This window comes from Pogona vitticeps, chromosome 2 (assembly GCF_051106095.1).
Source record: "Pogona vitticeps strain Pit_001003342236 chromosome 2, PviZW2.1, whole genome shotgun sequence".
Classification (NCBI taxonomy): Eukaryota; Metazoa; Chordata; class Lepidosauria; order Squamata; family Agamidae; genus Pogona; species Pogona vitticeps.
The window spans coordinates 305787802-305808568 of NC_135784.1; the positions used below are offsets into that span (position 1 = coordinate 305787802).

The 20767-nt window shown below is 44.0% G+C and overlaps 1 pseudogene; it reads left to right on the plus strand.

Annotated features, from left to right (window-relative positions):
- Positions 1-19769: 19769 nt before the first annotated feature.
- LOC110088348 (LYR motif-containing protein 2 pseudogene) lies at positions 19770-20046 on the plus strand (annotated as a pseudogene).
- Positions 20047-20767: the final 721 nt, after the last annotated feature.

The following is a 20767-nucleotide window of genomic DNA, read 5'->3' on the forward strand; positions in this document are numbered from 1 at the left end:
TTAAAGTGTATCGTCGTTTTGCCATATGTGTGGCAATACTTCTGGGATTTAATTTATTCACTGTACTTGCACTCCATCCTTCAGACTGTGTGCTTCCCAGATGGCTAACAATTGATAAAACGCTATAAAGGATGCTCAGTTGGCAGCAAAGTGAGAAAGAACAAAGGAAGATTCATGATGGATCATAACAGAACTTGGACAAGCTATTGCTGGGCTAAGGCATCTGGAGTCTTTAGATGAGGCAACAGCAAGATGGATTAAATTGCAGTGGTTAAACTACAGTTTCTTCTGAGATTCTTCAGAATTTTCCAACTCCAGCCACTGTGGTCATCAGAAATTCAGTTGGTGAAAGATTAGAAACTTACTTACGTAGATTTGAGGAGCTTCGTGATGTAGTGGTTAAACTGCATTACTGCAGCCAAAACTCTGCTCAAGACTCAGATTCAGTCCCAGGTAGCTGGTTCAGGGTTGACTCAGCTGTCCATCCTTTTGAGGCTGGTAAATTGAGTACCCAGCTCGTTGGAGCGGTGGCAATTTATAACCTGAATAATTAAATTATAAACTGTCCAGAGAGTGCTTTATGCACTATGGGGCAGTATATAAGCAGCACACTTTTGCTGTTTGCCTTTTGGACTGACAGTCCTTCTGATCTAGTCTCCTTCTTCTACCAAATTCACATTGATAGGACAGATCTTTCTCCTCCAGTTTCTAGTATTTAGAGTGTGCTCCATGCTCCATCATCAAAACCCTCCTATCTCACATACATTTGTCTGGAATAAATTGATTTTAAAAAGTAAATTGCCAACAGAAAAGTAAATTGCCTTCAACAAAAAAGAAGAAAGTCTAAAACTCAAAAAAATCCTGGCTCCCAACACTGAAAAATGCAGCCTGCAAAGGGTCAGCAAACTCTACCCAGCCACAAGGACCGTTGATCACTGTACACAAAAGACCAGCTAATGACACCCGTCAATCACAATGACAGATCATCTCTCCCTCTTATCACAACAATACACCCACAACAAAAAAACCACACTGATTACCATAATCGCCCAATCTCCTGAAAAGGACAAAAGCTGATCCCACAGCTATGAATACTCAACTATCCAACAAACTGCACCAGAACAAACATGCCGGCCACAGAGACTGGTGAAATGTTAGGAAGAAAAACCTTAAGAACATGGCCAAACAAGCTGGAAAACCCACAACAACCATTGGATCCCGGCCGTGAAAGCCTTTGAGAATACATTAAATTGCCATACTTTATACCAACTTCTGATGAACACAATGGTTGGTGTTGGAACCAAAAGAAATTTCTTCCTTGAGGTGTTGGTAATTCACCCAATGATATGCCATAGGGGAAGATAAAAATAAAAAAGAAGATACAGTATGTATTCACATAGAGTGGAATTCATTTCATGTATTCTATTGGTGTCAAACTGTACCTGCTTTTTTAGCTGTTTACTCAATAAGGGCATTGGGACAGTGAAGGTTCAATCTTGCATGGACTTTGATTTCTCAGGTCAGATTTAGTGCACTAAAGTCTCTCTTTCCTTCACTCTCTGCCCCCACCACTTTTTTCTTCATTGTGGAGATGCAAATCCTGCAAGGCTGCTTGTGGGCAGAAGTAAAACCTCACTGTGCACCACAGCTCTGAAGTAGATGGCACTGCGTAGGCTCCATTCCTGCCATGCCTGAGGTCCAACTCTTGGTGTTTTCCCTACTCTCAAGTAGGGGATTTGTCACAGAGACCTGGAAACACTCAGAAACCATTACAGTCCCAGACATGGATTGGGCTGGAATCTTGCCAAAAGGGATATGTGTGCCCTCATTTGGAAATGAAGCAGGACGGGAGTCCAGTGCACATCCCTACAGGAGAATGAGAGTAGTGGATGCTTTAGCTTGTCTCCTAAGAGTTGGTCACCATGCAACAAACTCACTACTCTAAACACAAGAATAGCCCTCTGAAGGATTACGGAAGTATGTGGAACCCACACATGAGGAGAGCGTGTTAGCTCCACTTCTCCAATCCAGTTGCACATGGAAACATAGCAGTCTAAAGAGAAAGAGGCTGTTCCATATGGGTAGCCTCTCTATGTCAACCAGAATCCCAATTCTGGGGGTGAAATGACTGATGGGAAGAAACCATGCAGCTACACCAGCTTCTCCCACTTCTTTCTGTGTTCAATGTGACAACAGGTAGTTTGCTCATATCACTGTGTGTGGGCTCTATGGGCTTCCTAATGACTGGCCAAAACTACTGACAGGGTGAAATAGGTTTGATGCAAAGGGATTGTTACCTGCACCACTGATGTCACAGATCTTCAAGCTAGGCAAATTCTCTCTCTTTCTCTCTGTGTTTGTAAAATCCAGTTTTCTATTCCTGTTGAATAGCATTTCCTTCCAGAATACGAAGCTTAACTTCCGATCATTCATTGGTGAAATACCAAGAAGCAAAGGAGAATCTGCAATCTGCACGCAGTTCAATAAACCGTACTTCCAAACAGATGACATCACTCCGAACTTGAGCTGGGCACAAACTGGAAAAATGAGAAATCGGGGTGGTCCGTGGCTACTCCAAACCACCCACAAACCTCGGAAAAACAAACCATGATTCACTGTTTTTATTTCTGGTTTGTGATGGGGGAGGGGAAGTGAATGCCTCCACCCCCTCAAACCCCCTGCCTGCCTGCCTCCTTCCCATTGCCTCCACCACCTCTCTACCTGATCCTGACACCTCCTCCATTTCTTCCTCTACCACTGGTGCCTATACATAAACAGTGGCCCAGCTTCCCCTCGTGTCACGTTCCCAGGGATTTCAACAGGCAACAGTCCAATAAACCAGTCCAATATCAGAAGTCCAAAAGATGCAAAGCAGATATCAAAATGCCAAAGCCAAAACACAAGCCGTAAGCAGTCAGAGTCCAAAGCCAAGGGTTCAGAGAACAGGGTCCAGGATAAGCAGGAGCATGGATGCAAGCCAAAGTGTTGACTTGTTGCTTCCACACACTTCCAAGCCTCTGGATGCAGATTTTATAGCAGCAGTAGTCATCTAAACACTTCATCCTGCTAAAACTCAGGGCTGGCTGATCTGATGTTCCTACGGGAAACATTCATGCGATCTTCTGACCTTTGTGTCATGAGTCTTTGCCGAAGTTTAGCTCTTACTCTGGCTACTGGGGGAGGAGAATCTGGTGGTGATTCAGTTGTCTGTGCTTCTAATTGCCCAGCATTTTCCTTAGCTGCAATGAGCCCCTCAGATTCCATATCTTCTTCGGCTGAACTCATTACACCTCTGCAGCAAAGTGAACCCACCAAGCAGAAAAAATGTTCAGGGCTTTGTTTGGTTTTGGCAAGACAGCTTGCATGAACCAAATCACAAACCATGCCCCTCTGCCCGGTTCATACCCAGCTTTACTCTTAATCCAGACAGGTAGAACAGAACAATGGGACCCTTCTCTGTTTCTTCTCTACTTCCTAGGCTGGTCAAGTTAAATGAGGCACAAATCTCTGATTTGGAATCAGAGAGGACAATTAAGGCACCACCTTTAATAATTTGCAATGTATAGTCAAAACAGAGGAAATGATCCTTTTTTCCCCTCCAGGAATCTTCCTAAGTATTATTCTATCTGTTTTGAGCTCTCTGCCTCATTATGTAGGATTTTTATTTTACATTTTACATTCAAAGCTCTACAGCTCTGACATGATAAATTGCTACCTTTGGTCTCAGCATGGATAATTTTTCTCTTAGTTCCTCCTGCAGCTTGTGTTATCACACATAGGGGGGAATTCAAAAGTGGGACTCGGTGAAAAACAACCGCGATACAAATACACCGAGGGAAAAGGGACTGTTGTTTTGGCCCCACAGGTATCCAGATTGAGAGAGGACTGATAAACGACTCACTGTGAGAGCATGAAGCGATAGTGGTGAAGAGCAAGTGGTTGTCATGTTCTGAAGAAGGCGCGTTTACATCAGCTGGGACACACACACACTGCTGCCTCGTGCCAATATCTACAACTCCCAAAGTGAAATAAATGTGGTTTTGGACTTGGACTTCAAAGCATCCAAACCCAGGAACGGTAGCAGCTCCTCTTGCTATCTTCTCTTGTGAACTTCCATCTTCAAGTCTCATAAGAACCTAAGAACAGTCCTGCTGGATCAGGCCAAGGGCCCCTCTAGTGTCCAGTATCTCTAGTATCTCATGGTGGCCCCACCAGATGCCTCTGGGAGCACACAAGACCACAAGAGACCAGTCTCCTGATCCCCCTCCCCTGCAATCCATCTCAAGCATATCAACCCCTTGAAAAATGCCCATAGTTTGGTAGCAGAATATTGTAAGAGTGTTCCTGACTGCTGTGAGATTTGGAAAGGAATGACAGAACTAAGGAACACCTACTTGAGACGATGAAGCTGCTGGTGGTCAGAATTAGCAAGACAAGAATGGAAGGACCAACGATCGGAGAAAGTGTCATGTTTGTCTTCCATCTTTTTGCCCCACTCAAGCAAGCCCACCTATGCTGCCAAACAGCTACTTTGTGCCTCGGCTTCCTCTGATCTAGGAATCAGTTGCACACCCAGTCTTGCACTTGGTTGTGCATAGAGATTGGCACAAACCACTGGTTTGGCAGTCTATGTTGGTTCCTTTATCACCCGAAGAAATGTTTAGCACTTTCAAGCCCTGTCTCCTCCTGCAGGTGCCGACTCAGAGGTCTCCCCGCCTGGCCTCCTCTGGGCTCCATCTCTGAGTGGGTGCCTCCCAAAGGAGGTGAGGTTCAGACAAACAAACTGACATGAACTCCTGAACCGGCAGCTCATGGCCATCTCGTTTCCTGTTTGATCTATTCAATTGTAAGTAAATGAAACCTTTTTATTCTTTCTCCTACTAACGTATCAGAGTGAGCTATTGAGACTGTAAGTGCCAGTTGATGAGAGAAGGGGTGGTCTGCTCTGGGGGACTTAAACCTGCTTTGCTCTGTGAATCCCTGCACTTCTGCTGTGCAGAAAGAGGAATTTAGCCAACTCTCAAAACTCTGCAACAGTTTCAGCTGAGGAATGCTGTGTTTTGAGTGATGATTTGCACATCCATGTATTAGCCAGGTCATGAGAAATATGGGCCACCAACTGACCACAAGTGGGCTACAGCCCTGCGAGTTACTCCCACTGTTGTTTTAATATACATATCAGTATACATTTTTGTGACGGATAGCTGCTGGCCAAGCGGTCTGTGTATTTTTCCCCCTGTCACAGAACAGTTGCATGACTTTGGCACATGGCCAGAAAAATAACCAGCTTCCACTTCTTCCTTGGCAGAAGTTTGCCGCTGAAATGGACACTGACAGAATTGTGCCCATGGCAAAAAATGCATGACAGGAATCCAGTCCATGATTCTGTGGACCTTGGCTCACCTCTTAATAGCCAAACAGAGTTATGCCACACTGAGGTAGCTTTGTGCTCTTTTTTCTTCTCACCAGAAACTTCCCTATATCTTTGGTGAGGAGGGTCCCAATCCTTCTTTTTCAGTGGTTCCCCCACCTTGGATAACTGAAGTATTGTATTCCCGAAGGCTTTCGCGGTCGGGATCTGATGGTTGTTGTGGGTTTTTCGGGCTCTTTGGCCGTGTGCTGAAGGTTGTTCTTCCTGACGTTTCGCCGGTCTCTGTGGCCGGCATCTTCAGAGGACTGGAGTAGGAACTCACAGAGCACGGCCAGAGTTCCTACTCCAGTCCTCTGAAGATGCCAGCCACAGAGACTGGTGAAACATCAGGAAGAACAACCTTCAGAACACGGCCAAAGAGCCCAAAAAACCCACAACAACCCAAGTGCTTTTGGACTGCAACTCCCAGAAACCCCAGGCAGTAAAGATGCTAGTGAAGGCTCCTGGGAATTGCAGTCCAAGAACACACAGGTGACCCAAGATTAAGGCCCTCTGTTCTAGCTGAAGTCGTGTTGGTCCTTTTCCCTCAGGTATGATCTGCTTTGTACTACATTGAGCAAACAGTATCTCTCAGGCCAAGGTAGAGCCCGTTATGAAAAGGTTCAATTACCCACACCTCTCTGACAATCATGTCGTTAGTGCAAAGAATGTATTGGAAGGAAATGAAAGTTCCAGTCTTTTGAGGAACTGTGGCCAGCTTTCAAGATTAACTGACAAGAAAATATATTGAGTGCTACTAATGGGAGATGTGTCCTGTCTCACCGCTGCAGGAACTGCCACACGGAAATAATGAAAGATTTTACAAAATGTGCCGACGATGTAATTTATATGGAAGCAACACATGTCATTACGCCTGGTTGCGAGTGACCTATGGTTCTCTAATGTGCCCTGTAAGCTCATTAGTTGTAGCTGGGGTGGGAAGCATCCAGACAGATGTCCTGCGAGCTGTGATGGAGAGAAAATGGATTGCAGAGAACCCAGCGTTGCAGGTAACTGTCTGAGATGGCCATGGAATCCACTTTAAAAATTTATATTTCAAAAGATTCCCGGTGAGAGTAAGGGATTTTCTCGGTTAAAAAATGCAGTCAAACATCAGTTTGATTTGTATCATCGTTAGGTTTATGTGCATTTAACAAATCATTTTAGAAATGCTGGCTACCTGTACTGTGGCTAAGTCTCTGCTCAGACACAGGTTGTGTGTGTGTGTGTGTGTGTGTGTGTGTGTGTGTGTGAGAGAGAGAGAGAGAGAGAGAGAGAGAGAGTGCATGCACGCACGCACGCACACACACACACACATACAGAGAGAGAGAGAAAGAGACAGAGAGCATTTGCTAGACAGTTGTTAGTTAAACGTGCACCTGAAGAAGGTCTTTGCCTGATGAGAGAAGGACCGGCAGGAAGGGTCTTGTCCAGCTTCTCAAGGCAATGCATTCCAAAGTCTGGGAGCAGCCACCGAGAAGCCCCTGTGTCGTGACCTCACTGAACGAGCTTGGGAAGGTGGTGGAAATGTGAGAAAGGCCCCCCTAGAAGATCTCAAAAGCCAAGTAGGCTCATAGGAGGTTACACTAACCTTCAAATAGCATGGGGCCCCAACCCATGCAGGACTTTATAGGTAATAACCAGCATCTTAAAGTGAGCTTGGAAACAAGCTGGCAGTCAGTGAAGCTGCTGCAGCAAGGGAGTTATGTGCTCCCTATGACCAGTGCCAGTCCAGTTAGCATTTTGAACCAGCTGAAGTTTCTGGCAGCCCCATATAGAGTGTGAAAAAGTAATCCAGATGAGATAAAACTAAGGCATGCATCACCGTGGCCAGATCAGGAAGGGATGCAGCTTGCACACTAGTTTTAACAGAGGGATTGTAACCCCATTTAGCACAGGCTTCATCCCTATCCTTCATCTGCCTTTCAACTGACTAGGAGCAACTTTGTCTTGTTTGGATTCAGTTTCAGTTCATTCTCCCTCATCCAGTCCATGACTGACACCAGACACTGGCCTAGACCCAGAACAGCTTCCTCAGAATCAGATGGGAAGGAGAGATAGAGATGGGTGTCATCAACATACTGATGGCATAGAAGCCCAGAACTCCAGACAACATCTCCCCCTGGGTTCCTGTAGATGTTGAGCATCATGGCGGACAGAAGAGAACCCTGGGGGACACCATAGGCCAATAGCCAGGATTCCCCCATGACCACCTTCCGAATTCAGCCATCCAGGAAGGATTGGAACCACTGTAATGATACCATGGTCAATGATAAGAAAAGTCACTGAGAGGTCCAGCAAAACCAACAGGGACAAATGCATCCTAACCAGTTCCTGAAGTAGGTCACCCACCGAGGCAACCGAAGCAGTCTGTGCCCCCCAACCAGGCTTGAATCCGGATTGAAATGGATCTAAATAGTCCCAGCACTACTGGGAGACAGTGGGAGGGGTAAATGCCTCTAAGTGAACAAGACCTTGCTTCTCATAAGTGATCTGGCACAAAAGAGGACAATGGTCAGAAGACCCAGAGAGAGAGAGAGAAAATGAGAGTCTGAGAGAGTGGGGGAGAGAGGGAGAGAAAGAGCATTTATTAGAGAAATCTTGCTATGAAAAGAAAATAATAATTCTCAGTTTCTCTCCAAAAATGAGAAGTCATGGGATTCAGAGTCTACGTCAATGAAAGGTAACCTAAAAGCAAGATCAATTGTCAAACCAAAATAAAATATCCATTATGTTGGAAGCCAGCACCATCCACACAATAATAGATACAGAGGCAAGGTCAGTTAATGCAAAGCCAGAGTTCAAGAACCAAACAGATAATAAGCAAGGAAAATTCCAGAGCCAGCATGAAATGTTGCCCAAGGTCATGTGTTAGAAATCCAGGCATTGCAAGAGGCACCATTTGTAAGAAATGGGTAAATACATCCAGAAAGCAGACCCTGGGAGGTATCTGGTGGAAATGTCCATTGTACACATGTTTGTGCTGTTTCAGAATTATGGCGGGCTGGGCTCTACAGTATGGCCGCTTCTTGGCTGCTTATGGGGATACAGCCTGGCTTTTGGAGTTTCTCGGCACCAAGGGATTATGGGAATTGGTGGCTCCAAAATTGTCTTGGCTATTTATCCCTAAGGGTGCTGGTCATAAGGATTCCTAAGCCAGGCATTTGTAGTTGTCTAAGACATGGCCACACTATGGAAGTGGGCAGGTGGCAATTTGAGGAGAGTAAGCACATAGCTCTTTTTTTTCCTTCCTCTTAATTACTGTATTCCCCTCATGAGCATTGCCACTTAGTGGAGAGGACACAGAATCGTAGAAAAATTGAGTTGAATGGGGCCTATAAGGTCATCAAGTCCAACCCGCTGCTCAAGGGAGGAATTCAAATCAAAGCAAATCTGATAGATTGTTGTCCGATTTTCTCTTGAATGTCTCCAGCACAGCAGCGCTCACTACTAGTTGATGCAACTGGTTCCATTGTTGTACTGCTCTAACAGTTAATAATTTTTTCCTGATATTCAGCCCAAATCTGGCTTCTGTAACTTGAGCCCATTTTCACACCCTGCACTGTGGGATGATTGAGAACAGATCCTGCCCTTCCTCGTGAGAAGGCTTCAGCTGACAGAAATGCACAATTGTGAATAGGATATTGGCCATGGTTTCTAGAGAGTCCCCCAAGACTGAATTTAAATCTTTTGTCACTGAGCTGGCCTGAGCCCCAAACCAAACTTAGCTGTAGGCACCTCAGCATCATGTCTCCTCAGAAGATTTTTATCTCAAGGACACCCTCTGATAGCCCAACTCTTGAGGAGTCCTGCTCTGTGGGTGGGTACTTCACCAGATTGCTTCCATCTTCCTTCATGCCTTCATTCTGAACCTCTTTCTTCTCTTCTTCTGTGAGGAGACCATCCCACATCTTCTGACTTCGGATGCTGGAAATCTCCATGGCATTCTTCAGGAGGTCTAGGGACTATTTTATGATGTTTTATAATCCCCTGTAAGTGGTAAATTCAGTCTAAGAAGAGCCTTTCAATAGTCTTTGTAAATGGTGGTGCCCCAGAAGTAAGGCCTGAACAAAGCAGACCATATAAGAAACACTCATCTTTCATAGTTATTACAGGTGAAGAGTGTAAACCCTTGCTGGTCTTGTTCTCATGTGTAAGGGCAGGATCCGGCAGGATCTGTTCTCCAACATTCCAGAGTGCAGGACACATAATTATGGGCTAAAGTTACAGGAAGCTAGATTGAGGCTGAATATCAAGAAAAAACTTATTGACTGTTAGAGCGGTATGACAATGCCGCCAAAGACCTTGGAAGGTGGTGAGCGCTGCAAGGCTGGAGGCATTGAAGAGAAAACTGGACAACCATCCATCAGATCTGCTTTGATTTGGATTCCTGCATCAAGCAGAAGGTTGGAGTTGATGGCCTTATCAGCCCCCTTCCACCTCAGTTATTCTTTGCTTCACCTTGTTCAACTTTAATCTGGTGGCCATCAACAGGCCACCAGCAAAGAAGCTGGCTTCATTTAACACTATTTTCACTCACTTAAGTTTATATCTACAAGAGCCGAACAGCACCTTCAAAGTTCTGGCTTGTACGCAACATTTATTTATGCATTTCACCCAATGTACTTTTTTCCCCCTCCAGGGACTAAAGCATGTTTGTGTGTAGCTTTTCAATTGCACATAATTTTAGGCATTTAGATGTTTAAACGAGTGTGATGTTTTGTGCTAAATTTAGTTCTCTGAAACACCTCATTAGCCTCACCACTGTGTAGATTCTTAAGGCAAACCATACTTTACCTTACATGTCTCAGGAGCTGTAAAAAATAAATAAATAAATAAAAAGACAAAACCCACACACAATTTGATCAAGACTGCAGAATCCAACAAAAATTGTTTTCCTTGTCTAATCTATAGTGAGACTGTATTGGTCTTCATATTATTTAAACTGAATTAATCTACTGAATAATAGATTAGGAAACGGGAACCATTTTGAAACAAACGTACATCCACAAACAAAAATTAAACCAACCCTTGATTTATGGCAGTCTTGGAAACAATGACATTGTACTGCTTGAGATGAAGCCCTCCACCGTTGAATTAGCGAAAAGCCTTTGTTCTCTCTGTGCTAAAGATTACTTTTCCAGTTGTCTGATACATTTCCTAAGAACATTCACCCTGGGGCACCCAAACATGGAGGCAAAGAGAAAACACTAAATCCCAAAAATGGCAAATCCTTTTGTAATCCCTTAAATAGGTGGCATTTACATAGCCGGCTTGTTAAGAGGTGTCAGCTCGCTGGGTCTAAAGGGATTAAGGTCTGTCTAGGAAAGGCTGGGAAAGCCACTTGGCAGCAGAGAACTCCATGTCGATTGTGGGGGAATGCTACTTCCCAAAATTGCTAAGCTGTTGGCTGATTCTTCAGTGCAGAGTAAACTCTCCTGGATGATATCATAGCTGCTTCTGAGAGGAGGAGCTATTACCCATTCTTCCTCTTTCTCGTAGTGATAGAGAGCTAACTTCAAAGCCTTTCTTTGGGCCAGTCTTAATGGCATTATGTAACTATTGTCCTATCTGAACTCTTTCAACTATCTGCATAAGGTAAAGGTAAAGGTTCCTCTTGACATTTAGTCCAGTCGTGTCCAACTCTAGAGGGCAGTGCTCATCCCCGTTTCCAACCCATAGAGCCAGCGTTTGTCCATAGACAGTTTCCATGGTCACGTGGCCAGCGCGACTAGACACAGAACACCATGACCTTCCCACCGTGGTGGTATCTATTTATCTACTCGCATTTTTGCATGCTTTCGAACGGCTAGGTTGGCAGAAGCTGGGACAAGCGACAGGAACTCACTCTGTCATGTGGATTCGATCTTATGACTGCTGGTCTTCTGACCTTGCAGCACAGAGGCTTCTGCAGTTTAACCCACAGCACCACCATGTCAACTGCATACTGTCAACTATCTGTGAGCTTGTAAGGGTAATAAAAGAGAGTGCTCCTTGGGGCATGACATTCTAGTCGCCCATCAGGAGCACTGCTAGAAGACATCCTTGTGTGTGTGGCTGACTTCTTTAACTTCTCTCTCTAAGACCATTTGTTATCCTAATTATCTGGTGATCACCTAGCCTATTAGCCTTCTCATTTTGTGACCCTACAGTCAATGCCTCCAAGTCACTGGCTACAATCCGAATCAGATTGAAGTATACTCCAACCCCATTGATCTAGAATAGTTTTCAGCACTTAGAACTTTGAATAACCGTGTGGAGCAGATGGTTCATACCGAGGTCACCTCTCACCCTGGATTTTGGAAATGCAAAAATGGGTCTGCAATTTGCTCACATACCACCGATTATTTCACCTCTTTGGGGGGGACAAATTGCCAGCCCTTATAGGATCTCATTGTCAACTCTATTGTGCAGAAGAAGCTAGGAATGCAAGATCATGAAGATTAATCCCAGGGGGATGGGATTTTTAAAAATTTTAATTTTATTTATTTATTTATTACACTTCTAAAATGCCCTTCTGACCAATGGGCACTGTGCAACAGAGAACAATACGAACACATAACAAATAAAATGGTCATCTGGCAAACATAAAACAAAAGCTTTTGTTTTCAGTTAAAATTAAGTTAAAATCGGGCAGTGGCTAACCGAGATGATGTTAAACATATCATCTCAGTGGGCTATGGAGATGGTATAGTTTGGAAGGCCTGCTGAAACAAAGTTTTCAGGGATTTCTTAAAAATTTGCAGAGAAGAGGCAAGGCAAATTTCTGGCAGCAATTAATTCCATAATAGGGGAGCAACCATCGAGGAAGCCCTGTTTCTTGCTTTCTCCTTTCGGATATTTCTAGGAGATGTGCGAGTGTGAAAAAAGGCTGGGAAAAGTGATGAAAAATGGAATAGGTCCAGGGAGAACAAAGTGATCAGTATCGCAGTGATACTGTTTCACCCCAGTACTACATACTACAGTATTTGCTTCTGAAAAGTTCTGGAGAACCCTAGTAGAAGCTTGGGGACAATGGTAGATGCCATTTCGGTGGGCCAGTGACACCATCCTGAGTTTTAGTCTGAAATTTTAAAGAAGCTATCGATAGTGCTGAAGCACTTTTTGTTTATTGGGTTCAGTGCCTTAAATAGTGAAGTTTGGATGAAAACCCAGAGCAGATTTGCCATTCCACTGGGAGACAATGGATTGCCTGTATAATAACCAAAGCCTTAGGTTCCTAGCCTTCTCTCTGAAGCAGGAATATGGGATATGTGACCTTGTCAGCCTCTCTCTCTCTCTCCCTTTTAGCAGCAAAACATATAAGGTAAGCCTTGTCAGGCACAAAAGGAGTCATGTTTGTGGATGGAGGTATTTGGGCATAGCATCCATTTGAACAGTACGACAGTGGAACCAGTTACCCTGGGAATTGGTGAGTGCTCCAACACTGAAAGCATTTGAGAAAAACGTAGATAATCCCCTGGCAGATATGCTTTGATTGTATTCATGCATTGAGCAAGGGGCTGGACTTGATGGCCTTGTAAGCCCCTTCACTTTTCTAGGATTTCTATGATCCTAGATTAGGGAAGTTCTCCTTGGGTGTTGCTAGGTGTATCCTGAGCTAGATCCAGAAACAGCAGTATAAAAAGGATTTATGGCTTTGGCAGGACTTTTTTATTGACCATAGTTGCTCATAAGCCTTTTCTGCTATATTGACAGTCTTGGCAGCATATAGAAGCTTTCGGCAGCTGCCTGGGGTACTCCGCAGGGCCCATGGCTCCACTAACGGCTAGGCCTGCCAGGTCTCAGTGTGTCAGTTTGAGGTCTGTAGAAAGGAAATGCTTCTCTGGTTTTCCAAGCAGGGAGATGAATCTTAGGGTGAGCAGCACTGGAAGGGGGGAAATTTAGGGTTTTGTGTGCGCAGTGGGCAGCCATTTCCAATCATTCCCATCTGGCACCAGGACTTATAGGCTCAGCCTGACTGTGTTTTTACATGTGCTGCGTTTGTGTAACCCCTATGAAATATTGGTTCAGCACAAAGGGCTGGGACTAAGAAAGAGCAGGGCTGTGAGTAAGGGATTGGAATCAAAAAGAGCAGAAGCGCTGAAGAGGCCAGAGCTACTGTTGCCAATTAGACTACTAAGGGCCTTGACAACTTGGTCTTGACAACATTTGTTTTGTGTGTGTGTGTGTGTGTGTGTGTGTGTGTGTGTGTGTGTGTGTGTGTGTGTGTGTGTGTGTGTGTGTGTGTGTGTGTGTGTGTGTGTGTGTGTGTGTGTGTGTTTAGTCGTTTAGTCGTGTCCGACTCTTCGTGACCCCATGGACCAGAGCACGCCAGGCCCTCCTGTCTTCTACTGCCTCCCGGAGTTGTGTCAGGTTCATGTTGGTTGCTTCGCAGACACTGTCCAGCCATCTCATCCTCGGTCGTCCCCTTCTCCTCTTGCCATCACACCTTCCTAACATCAAGGTTTTTTCCAAGGACTCTTTTCTTCTCATGAGATGGCCAAAGTACTGGAGCCTCAGCTTCAGGATCTGTCCTTCAAGTGAGCATTCAGGGTTGATTTCCTTTAGAACTGATAGGTTTGTTCTCCTTGTAGTCCAGGGGATTCTCAAGAGCCTCCTCAAGCACCACAATTCAAAGGCATCAATTCTTCGGCGGTCTGCTTTCTTTATGGTCCAGCTCTCACTTCCATACATCACGACAGGAAAAACCATAGCTTTGACTATTCGGACTTTTGTTGGCAAGGTGATGTCTCTGCTTTTCAAGATGCTGTCAAGATTTGTCATCGCTTTCCTCCCAAGAAGAAGGCGCCTTTTAATTTCAGGGCTGCTGTCTCCATCTGCAGTGATCATGGAGCCCAGGAAGATAAAATTTGACACTGCCTCCATATCTTCCCCTTCTATTTCCCAGGAGGTGATGGGACCAGTGGCCATGATCTTAGTTTTTTTGATGTTGAGTTTCAGACCGTTTTTTGCACTCTCCTCTTTCACTCTCATTACAAGGTTCTTTAATTCCTCCTCACTTTCTGCCATCAGAGTGGTATCATCTGCATATCGGAGGTTGTTGATATTTCTTCCGGCAATCTTAATTCCAGCTTGGGTTTCTTCCAGTCCAGCCTTCCGCATGATGTATTCTGCATATAAGTTAAATAAGCTGGGGGACAATATACAGCCTTGCCGTACTCCTTTCCCAATTTTGAACCACTCAGTTGTTCCATGACCAGTTCTAACTGTTGCTTCCTGTCCCACATATAGGTTTCTCAGGAGACAGATAAAGTGGTCAGGCACTCCCATTTCTTTAAGAACTTGTCATAGTTTGCTGTGGTCCACACAGTCAAAGGCTTTCGCATAGTCAATGAAGCAGAAGTAGATATTTTTCTGGAACTCTCTGGCTTTCTCCATAATCCAGCGCAAGTTAGCAATTTGCTCTCGAGTTCCTCTGCCTCTTCGGAATCCAGCTTGTACTTCTGGGAGTTCTCGGTCCACATACTGCTGAAGCCTACCTTGTAGGATTTTGAGCATAACCTTGCTAGCGTGCGAAATGAGTGCAATTGTACGGTAGTTGGAGCATTCTTTAGCACTGCCTTTCTTTGGGATTGGGATGTAGACTGATCTTTTCCAATCCTCTGGCCACTGTTGAGTTTTCCAAACTTGCTGGCATATTGAATGTAGCACCTTAACAGCATCATCTTTCAAGATTTTAAATAGTTCAGCTGGAATGCCATCACCTCCACTGGCCTTGTTGTTAGCCAGGCTTTCTAAGGCCCACTTGACTTCGCTCTCCAGGATGTCTGGCTCAAGGTCAGCAACTACATTGTCTGGGTTGTCCGGGATATCCAAATCTTTCTGATATAATTCCTCTGTGTATTCTTGCCACCTCGTCTTGACGTCTTCTGCTTCTGTTAGGTCCTTCCCATTTTTGTCTTTTATCATGTTCATCTTTGCGCAAAATGTTCCTCTAATATGTCCAATTTTCCTGAACAGATCTCTGGTCTTTCCTTTTCTGTTATCTTCCTCTATTTCTTTGCATTGTTCATTTAAGAAGGCCCTCTTGTCTCTCCTTGCTATTCTTTGGAAGTCTGCATTCAAGTTTCTGTAACTTTCCCTATCTCCCTTGCATTTTGCTTCCCTTCTCCTCTCTGCTATTTCTAAGGCCTCGTTGGACAGCCACTTTGCTTTCTTGCGTTTCCTTTTCTTTGGGATGGTTTTCGTTGCTGCCTCCTGGACAATGTTACGAGCCTCTATCCAAAGTTCTTCAGGCACTCTGTCCACCAAATCTAGTTCCTTAAATCTGTTCTTTACTTCCACTGTGTATTCATAAGGGATTTGGTTTAGATTATACCTGAGTGGCCCAGTGGTTTTTCCTACTCTCTTCAGTCTAAGCTTGAATTTTGCTATGAGAAACTGATGATCAGAACCGCAGTCAGCTCCAGGTCTTGTTTTTGCTGACTGTATAGAGCTTCTCCATCTTTGGCTGCAGAGAATATAATCAATCTGATTTCGATATTGCCCATCTGGTGATTTCCATGTATAGAGTCGCCTCTTGTGTTGTTGGAAAAGAGTGTTTGTGATGACCAGCTTATTCTCTTGACAAAACTCTATTAGCCTTTGTCCTGCTTCATTCTGAACTCCAAGGCCAAACTTCCCTGTTGTTCCTTTTATCTCTTGGCTCCCTACTTTAGCATTCCAGTCCCCTATAATGAGAAGAACATCTTTCTTTGGTGTCAGTTCTAGAAGGTGTTGTAAATCTTCATAGAATTGTTCAATTTCAGTCTCCTCAGCAATGCTGGTTGGTGCATAAACTTGGATTATTGTGATGTTGAATGGTCTGCCTTGGATTCGTATTGACATCATTCTATCATTTTTGAGATTGTATCCCATTACAGCTTTTCCCACTCTTTTGTTGACTATGAGGGCTACTCCATTCCTTCTACGGGATTCTTGCCCACAATAGTAGATATGATAATCATCTGAGCTGAATTCGCCCATTCCTATCCATTTTAGTTCACTGATGCCCAGGATGTCGATGTTTATTCTTGCCATCTCCTGTTTGACCACCTCCAGCTTCCCAAGGTTCATAGATCTTACATTCCAGGTTCCTATGCAGTATTCTTCTTTGCAGCATTGGATTTTCCTTTCACTTCCAGGCACGTCCACAGCTGAGCGTCCTTTCGGCTTTGGCCCAACCACTTCATTAGCTCTGGAGCTACTTGTACTTGTCCTCCACTCTTCCTCAGTAGCATGTTGGACGCCTTCCGACCTGAGGGGCCCATCTTCCAGCGTCATATCTTTAAGCCTTTTGTTTCTGATCATGGGGCATTCTTGGCAAAGATACTGGAGTGGCATTGCCAGTTCCTACTCCAGGTGGATTGCGTTTAGTCGGAACTCTCCACTATGTCCTGTCCGTCTTGGGTGTCCCTGCACGGCATAGCCCATAGCTTCTCTGAGTTACTCAAGCCCCTTCGCCACGACAAGGCAGCAATCCATGAAGGAGAACATTTGTTTTGGAGGGGTGAATCCACATAGTGAATGTATGTATATGCAGTTGAATTAATATTTTATGCCAGGGTTCTGAAGACTCTGCTTGAGTAAATGAGTCTTCTATGGTATGTATAGTGAAGATGAGGAAGATACCTGAGAGTATTGTCTGGATTTGAATTCAAAAGGACACTTGGACTTTGCAATTCTACAAACAATATATGTATTGGTGGTGTTGCTGAGGACGTGGGTGCACAAGTTGTAGCATTTTGTTGTTATAATTGCTCGTATAGTCTGTTATATCACTGTGAATAAGAAGAGGATCATTTTGTGAAATTACGTTTGCATTGTACATCAATATAGATCTAAGTAAGCAAACAGTCTCGTAGAATTCAAAAGTGTAGGAAATTGGAAGGGAGTGCATGAGGTCACACTGTAGAGGTCCTCCTCACAGCTAGAGCTGATCTTCGTCTAGGATTGCTAGGGTTCTAGGTATCCCTTGAATGGTTCTAGATATCCCTTGAATTGATGTGCTTCCCCAGACCTCCAGGTTGGGAAAGGACAGGAGGAGCTAGAGGAGGATAATGTTTGGTCTTTGTGACATGGTTTTAAAGACTGAGCAATAGATTCTCATCTCAGCTGGTTGCTAGGTTCATTCAATCAACAGAAATGTTTTTAATGTATTATGCTTGCACAATGCAGATGCATCAAGATGCCCAGTTAAAGGGAGAGAGCTTAACAGGCAGCTAGTGACCATGTGCATGGGTGTCTAAAGCAGGAGACAAGGGTTACCCCTGCCTGAATCCTAATTTTATGTATTATTTTAATGTGCAGAGACAGATACCGTAGCTGAAATCCAGTAGTACGTTCACAACTGCAGTAGACTCATTTCATCAATGGTACTTCCCTACCGATTCAATGAGAAACTCTAGTTGTGGCTTATGACAGGATTCCAGCCACTGTGTTCTTACGGCCTGCTGTGTGCACTCAAATTGTGGTAACATTCTCCTATGCAGCCCCTCCTCCCAAACCACCAATCCAATATCTTATGGATAACTTGAGCACATGTATTTGGGCCCACAATGCCATTTGGAGCAAGGCAGGGACCTGAGCACCAGCGCCAGAATGCATGCACTCATGTGGCCCAAATCCTGGCAACAGCAGTGCAGGACCTGAATCAAAACAGCTATGCTGCCTGGCAAAGTATCTTCCCCAAATCCCAGCAGTATTATATGGCCTAGAAAGCTCTGATAGATACCTTGAACACAACACACCAGCCATAGTAGTAATAGAACGAAGAAATGTCTGAATCGTTGACATTGCAATTCCATGGGATGTCAGAGTTGAGAATAAAGAATTGGAAAAACTAACAAAATGCAGAGACATGGCAATTGAAACATCCCCATAGTCATAGGGGCTTTGGGGACAATATCAAGAAATTTTGCACAGTACTATAAGCAGGTGCAGATCTCAGAAATAACATATTCAAAGCTACAAAAAACAGCAAGATTAGGAACAACATACATATTGCACTGATAGTTAACAGATACTTAGTTTTTTATAACAGAAACTTGTATCTGTTATACAACAACATCATCATAATCATCATCAACAACAATCTATTGTCCACCAACTAAGAATGGTATCCCCTCACATTTGGGTAAATACACTACTGAATTAGCCTGGATTTACCCAGCTTCTAAGGCCACTTATCTGGATCATTTCCACAATCAGCTGTCCCAGAAGGAGTTCCATTCTCCTTCTGAATTTCTCCTGCCCACCCCTAATCACAGGGTTTGGCCAGAAACTTGAAGGCATGAGATGCTTCTGATAAGAACTTGAGGGAACCACTACATCGTCATGCAACAGTCTTCACTTTGCCCAGAGGAATAATGTCAGCATTTCATGCTATTTTATGTCTCTAGTCTCAACCTAAACTCCAGCTATTTTTAATTCTGATTTCAGGACCCCGTGCATGTGTCTCAACAGAGTCTGAAGCCCGTATCCAATTCCAGAAGAGTTGGCTAATTGTGGAATATATTTCAACCTGGGATAATGGGGCAGCCAGTAAGTCGTAAAAATGTACATTGGCTTCAGCTATAGGAAGTGTATGGTAATTATTCATAAGAGAAGAGATTGCCAAGCATTTTGAGGATGCATAATTTATTAAGAGATGACCAAGACAGACTCATAAAAAGAGACTCTGCTTGCATTTTGTTTTCCTACTTTTGTAGGGGCACGGAGGTGAAAGGGCATAACAGATAACTGGAAAAAGAAAGTTCTCAGAACTCACCCAGCCAACGTCAGCAGCTAATTCCTTTTATACAGCTAAGAACACATATCCACACGTTCCTTCATATTCAGAAATTGTGATTTATTGGCTCTCTTGAACACTGGAATTGTCATAATTATGGCCTCCCTATTTTTGGTTGTTGAGAAAGGCTTCTCTTCATCAAACGCACATAGGTTGTTCATAAGATAAGTCAACCTAATGTGTCTTGTAACTTACAAAGGAAACCAAACTCATACAAAAACAGGTAACACAAAGGATACAGATTTTTTTAAATCTGGATGCTGAGTCGGGACTTTCTGACCAGCTGAAAGGACTAAATCGATGAAATAATGATCATTGTGTACCATCAAATCAATTCGGGCTCATGGTGACCCTTTCTAGGGTTTTCCAGGTAGAAGTGGTTTACTATTCCCTTCTTCTGGGGGTATGTGCGTGCCTGCCTGGAACTGTGCAGCTTGCCCAAGGACACACAGGCTGGTTCTTTCCCACACTGAAGAATCAAAATCCCAACTTCTGGCTCTGCAGATCTAAACCACCGAGCTATCCAGCCAGTCAAATCAACTAAATAGATATGAGAATATATATCAATGTGGGGAGTGGCCGTCCATCATGGCGACATCCCGGCTGCCCCCAGCGACGCTGACCCTGAAGCAGTTCTTCAGAAGGCAACAGATTCTTCAGTTGTATAGAAATATCCTAAAGGCCATTTGGCAGGTACCTAATGAAGCTGACTGTCATTATTTGAAACACTGGGCAAAGGATGAATTCAAGAGAAATAAAGATGCTACAGATGAGGCTGTGGTTAAGATGATGATCACTCAGGGCAACTTACAGCTTCAAGAGCTTGAAAGAACGTTAAAGCTGGCAAATTCCTAGCCTCAAATTATGCCCACTGATTACAGTATTTTTTCAGTCTCGTCTTCTCAGCATTTTGCACTGAATTGTATGCAAACTTTTTGGGAATCAGCGAGAAAATTTAGGCAGAGTGGATAGTATTGTTTTATGGTGGGAAGGCTAAGTTCACATAAAGTTCCCATCAAGGTGTGATGGCGCCCCAATCAAATGGCCCATCAAGTGACCTTATTTGGTCCATCTTCTTCCTCTCTGAATTTTTCATATTATGAAATGGCTTAAGAAGACAGCCACTTCATGATACTGGGGAAATCAAACACATCCAGCAGTGGATTTGGCTGCAGTCAGGTTCTGGAAGGATTTTTCTTTATGCAGTGTTTAAAAAATTAACTTCCTCTGCCTCTGTACAGAAGAGCAGAAGAAGTGTTTCATTTCTCATTATCATGCAGCGGCTGTCATCTTAAGCAACTGTGATATAGGAATTTCAAAAAGGAAGGCAAATTGACAGTGGAAGGCTTGCTTTGGTTCATTTCCAGAAATTGAGTGCATTGGAAACAAACCAACATGGAGTGATCCTACCTGCCCCCCAAAAAGCGACTCAGAAATATGTGAATGGTAGCACTCTGGAGGCAGCCTAGCAATGATGTTGTCTGATCACCAGCTTTAGGGGCAAACCAATCCATCCCCACAGCAAATCAGACAATGGGATAAATACTCATGTATTCCCTCTTTGATATGGAACATCCAGATTCTTT